The sequence below is a fragment of the Leuresthes tenuis genome, unplaced genomic scaffold, assembly GCF_036924035.1.
Source record: "Leuresthes tenuis unplaced genomic scaffold, fLeuTen1.0.hap1 SCAF_17, whole genome shotgun sequence".
Taxonomy (NCBI): domain Eukaryota; kingdom Metazoa; phylum Chordata; class Actinopteri; order Atheriniformes; family Atherinopsidae; genus Leuresthes; species Leuresthes tenuis.
In genome coordinates this window covers 29,794,695-29,800,694 of record NW_027325371.1, presented here as the reverse complement: position 1 = coordinate 29,800,694, position 6,000 = coordinate 29,794,695, and positions in this window count along the sequence as shown.

Genomic DNA, 6,000 nt, shown 5'->3' with positions numbered 1-6,000 from the left:
ATTTTCATGAGTTCTGCACGATTTCGGATTTTATGTATAAAATGAATTCCGTCACGCAAACTAAGTTAAAACTGCTTTTTCCTTCATATTTATCAATGTCTAGATCGACTTCAACAAAGAACAACATTGTATTGTGCAGTAGAAGAAAGAGCAAAACTGAAGGATCAGGAATCCGAGAATAAGCTTCTTTTCATACGTTCTGCATGCTTTGGGATTTTATGTATAAAATGAATTCCTTCACTCAAACTAAGTTAACACTGCTTTGTCCTTCATATGTACCCATTTCTACATATATTTCAAGCATAAACTTCCTCATACTACCATGAATGAGAAAGAGCCACACTTGTGATTAAGCCATACGCCCCTTTTGAGGAGTTCTGCATGATTTGGGATTTTATCTATAAAATCAATTCCTTCACTCAAACTATGTTAAAACGGCTTTTACCTTCATATTTATCAATGTCTCGATAGATTTAAACAAAAAAACAACGTTGTACTTTGCAGTAAAAGAAAGAGCCAATCAAAAGTTTTAGGAATCCGAGAATAAGCTTATTTTCATGAGTTCTGCACGATTTCGGATTTTATGTATAAAATGAATTCATTCACTCAAACCAAGTTAAAACTGCTTTTTCATTCATATTTATCAATGTCTAGATCGACTTCAACAAAGAACAACATTGTATTTTGCAGTAGAAGAAAGAGCAAAACTGAAGGATCAGGAATCCGAGAATAAGCTTATTTTCTTATGGGCAAGTGGGAACTGCTTTGTCCTTCGCATTTATCAATGTGTAGATGGATTTGAACTTCTTCTACTGCAAAGTCCAATGTTTTTCTTTGTTGAAGTCGATCTAGACATTGATGAATATGGAAGGACAAAGCAGTTTTAACTTGGTTTGAGCAAAGCAATTCATTTTATAGCAAAATCCGAAATCGTGCAGAACTCATGAAAGCAGGCTTATACTCGGATTCCTGAAACTTTAGATTTGCTCTTTCTTTTACTGCAAAGTACAACGTTGTTTTTTTTGTTTAAATCTTTCTAGACATGGTAAATATGAAGGACAAATCAGTTTTAACATAGTTTGAGTGAAGTAATGCATTTTATAAGCAAAATCCCGAATCATGCAAAACTCACGAAAAGCTTTTTCTCGCTTTTCACTGCTTTTTACAAACTTTGGTCGGACGTTCACACCTTCTTGCATCCGAACACCTCCGCTTCCGCTTTTGATGATGTATATTCGGGCATTCGAACCTTTTATTACCCGCTTTTTACAAACCATTGTTGGACTTTCACACCTTCTTGCAGCCGAACACCACCTCTCCCGCTTTTGATGATGTATGGTCCAGTGTTCTAACCTTTTCTAACACACTTTTCAGCAATTATGGTCGGACATTCACACCTACTCACAGCTGGACACCTCCGCTCCCGCTTTTGATCATACAATGTCGGGACATCGCTCCTTGTCTTACCAGCTTTTTACAAACTTTAGTCGAACATTCACACCTTCTTGCAGCTGAACACCTCCGCTCCCGCTTTTGATGATGTATAGTCGGGCTTTCGAGCCTTTTCTTACCCGGTTTTTACAAATTATGGTTGGACATTCAGACCTTGCAGCCGAACACCTCCGCTCTCTCTTTTGATCATACATTGTCGGGCATTCGCACCTTGTCTTACCCGCTTTTTACAAACTATAGTCAGACATTCACACCTTGCAGCTGAACCTCCGCTCCCTGTTTTGATCATGTATGGTCTGGCAATACTACCTTTTCTTCCCCCGTTTGTGAGTAATTATGGCTGGACATTCACACCTACTTGCAGTCGAACAGCTCTGCTCCCGCTTTTGATTATGTTTGGTTGGATATTCGAACCTTTTCTTAACTGCTTTTTACAAACCATGGTCGTACTTTCACACCGTCTTGTAGCCGAACAACTCCGCTCCCGCTATTGATTTTGTACAGTCGGGTATTTTAACCTTTTCTTACCCGCTTTTTACCAACTATGGTCGGACATTCACACCGTCTTACAGCGGAACACCTCCGCTCCCGCTTTTTATGGTGTATAGTCGGGCATTTGAACCTTTTCTTACCCGCTATTTACAAACTATGGTAGGACATTCAAACTTTCGTGTATCCGAAAACCTCTGCTCTCTCTTTTGATCATACATTGTCGGACATTCGCACCTTTTCTTACCGGCTTTTTACAAACCATGGTCGGACTGTCACACCTTCTTGTAGCCGAACACATCCGCTCCCGCTATTGATTGTGTACAGTCGGGTATATTAACCTTTTCTTACCCGCTTTTTACCAAGTATGGTTGGACATTCACACCTTCGTCCAGCGGAACACCTCCGCTCCCTCTTTTGATGGTGTATGTTCGGGCATTCAAACCTTTTCTTACCCGCTTTTTCCAAACTATGGTCGGCTATTCACAGCTTCCTCTCCACCCACCATACTTGTATGGTGGGATATTCACACCCACTTGCATCCGAAGACCTCCGCCCCAAATTTTGTTGATATTTAGTCGGACATTCGCACCTTACCCGCTTTTGGCAAACTATGGCCTTCTTGCAGCCAAACAACTCTGATCTTGCTTTTGATGATGTAAGGTTGGGCATTCAGACCTTGCTTCACCTGCTTTTCACCAAATATAGTCGGACATTCACACCTTCTTGCAGCCGAACCCTTCCGCTCCACCTTTTAGTGTTCTATCACACCTTTTTTTTCACCGCATTTTATACATTATGGTTGGAAATTTTCAACCACTCTCATCCGAAGACCTCTCCTCCCGCTTTTGTTAATATATTTGAACTTTAGTTTGACATTCAAACCTTCTTGCAGCTGAACCACCTCCGCTCCCTGTTTTGATCATATATGGTCTGGCTACTACCTTTTCTTACCCGTTTGTGAGTAATTATGGCTGGACATTCACACCTACTTGCAGTCGAACACAACCTCTCTCGCTTTTGATGATGTATGGACCGGCATTTTTACCTTTTCTAACACATTTTTCAGCAATTATGGTCGGAGATTCACACCTACTCACAGCCGAACAACTCGGCTCCCGCATTTGATGATGTATAGTCGGGCATCCTCACCCTTTCTCATCAGCTTTTTGCAAATTATGATCTGACATTCACACCTACTTGCAGTCGAACAGCTCTGCTCCCGCTTTTGATTATGTTTGGTTGGATATTCGAACATTTTCTTAACTTCTTTTTACATATTTTGGTTGGACGTTCACACCTTCTTGTAGCCGAACACTTCCACTCCTGCTTTTGATGATGTATGGTTGGGCATTCACACCTTTTTTTTGCCCATTTTTCAGGAGTTATGGGTGGACATTCACACCTTGCAGCTGAACACCTCCTATCCCACTTATGATCATGTGAGGTTTGATTTTCGAAAAGTTTCTTTCATGTTTTCTAGCAATTATTGATGGACATGTAGACCTTCTTGCAGCAGAACACCTCCGCTCCCGCTTTTGATCATACATTGTCAGGCATTCGCACCTTGTCTTACCCACTTTTTACAAACTTTAGTCGAACAGTCACACCTTTTTGCAGCCGAACACCACCTCTCCCGCTTTTGATGATGTATGGTCCAGCATTCTTACCTTTTCTAACACATTCTTCAGCAATTATGGTCGGACATTCACACCTACTCAGAGCCGAACACCTCCGCTCCCGCATTTGATGGTGTATAGTCGGGCATTCTCACCCTTTCTCATCAGCTTTTTACAAATTATGATCTGACATTCACACCTGCTTTTGATAATGTATTGTTAGGCATTCGCACCTTTTTTTTTACCCATTTTTCATGAATTATGGGTGGACATTCACACCTTCTTCCAGCCGAACACCTCCTCTCCCGCTTATGATAATGTGCGGTTTGATATTCGAAAATTTACTTTCTTGTTTTAAAGCAATTATTGATGGACATTCAAACCTTCTTTTTGATGGTGTATAGTCGGGCTTTCGAGCCTTTTCTTCCCGGTTTTTACAAACCATGGTCGGACTTTCACACCTTCTTGTAGCCGAACAACTCCGCTCCCGCTATTGATTGTGTACAGTCGGGTATTTTAACCTTTTCTTACCCGCTTTTTACCAACTATGGTCGGACATTCACACCGTCTTACAGCGGAACACCTCTGCTCCCACTTTTGATGGTGTATAGTCGGGCATTCGAACCTTTTCTTACCCGCTTTTTACAAACTATGGTGGGACATTCAAACCTTCTTGTATCCGAAAACCTCCGCTCTCTCTTTTGATCATACATTGTCGGACATTCGCACCTTTTCTTACCCGCTTTTTACAAACCATGGTCGGACTTTCACATCTTCTTGTAGCCGAACACATCCGCTCCCGCTATTGATTGTGTACAGTCGGGTATTTTAACCTTTTCTTACCCGCTTTTTACAAACCATTGTTGGACTTTCACACCTTCTTGCAGCCGAACACCACCTCTCCCGCTTTTGATGATGTATGGTCCAGTGTTCTAACCTTTTCTAACACACTTTTCAGCAATTATGGTCGGACATTCACACCTACTCACAGCTGGACACCTCCGCTCCCGCTTTTGATCATACAATGTCGGGACATCGCTCCTTGTCTTACCAGCTTTTTACAAACTTTAGTCGAACATTCACACCTTCTTGCAGCTGAACACCTCTGCTCCCGCTTTTGATGATATATAGTCGGGCTTTCGAGCCTTTTCTTACCCGGTTTTTACAAATTATGGTTGGACATTCAGACCTTGCAGCCGAACACCTCCGCTCTCTCTTTTGATCATACATTGTCGGGCATTCGCACCTTGTCTTACCCGCTTTTTACAAACTATAGTCAGACATTCACACCTTGCAGCTGAACCTCCGCTCCCTGTTTTGATCATGTATGGTCTGGCAATACTACCTTTTCTTCCCCCGTTTGTGAGTAATTATGGCTGGACATTCACACCTACTTGCAGTCGAACAGCTCTGCTCCCGCTTTTGATTATGTTTGGTTGGATATTCGAACCTTTTCTTAACTGCTTTTTACAAACCATGGTCGTACTTTCACACCGTCTTGTAGCCGAACAACTCCGCTCCCGCTATTGATTTTGTACAGTCGGGTATTTTAACCTTTTCTTACCCGCTTTTTACAAACTATGGTCGGACATTCACACCGTCTTACAGCGGAACACCTCCGCTCCCGCTTTTTATGGTGTATAGTCGGGCATTTGAACCTTTTCTTACCCGCTATTTACAAACTATGGTAGGACATTCAAACTTTCGTGTATCCGAAAACCTCTGCTCTCTCTTTTGATCATACATTGTCGGACATTCGCACCTTTTCTTACCGGCTTTTTACAAACCATGGTCGGACTGTCACACCTTCTTGTAGCCGAACACATCCGCTCCCGCTATTGATTGTGTACAGTCGGGTATATTAACCTTTTCTTACCCGCTTTTTACCAAGTATGGTTGGACATTCACACCTTCGTACAGCGGAACACCTCCGCTCCCTCTTTTGATGGTGTATGTTCGGGCATTCAAACCTTTTCTTACCCGCTTTTTCCAAACTATGGTCGGCTATTCACAGCTTCCTCTCCACCCACCATACTTGTATGGTGGGATATTCACACCCACTTGCATCCGAAGACCTCCGCCCCAAATTTTGTTGATATTTAGTCGGACATTCGCACCTTACCCGCTTTTGGCAAACTATGGCCTTCTTGCAGCCAAACAACTCTGATCTTGCTTTTGATGATGTAAGGTTGGGCATTCAGACCTTGCTTCACCTGCTTTTCACCAAATATAGTCGGACATTCACACCTTCTTGCAGCCGAACCCTTCCGCTCCACCTTTTAGTGTTCTATCACACCTTTTTTTTCACCGCATTTTATACATTATGGTTGGAAATTTTCAACCACTCTCATCCGAAGACCTCTCCTCCCGCTTTTGTTAATATATTTGAACTTTAGTTTGACATTCAAACCTTCTTGCAGCTGAACCACCTCCGCTCCCT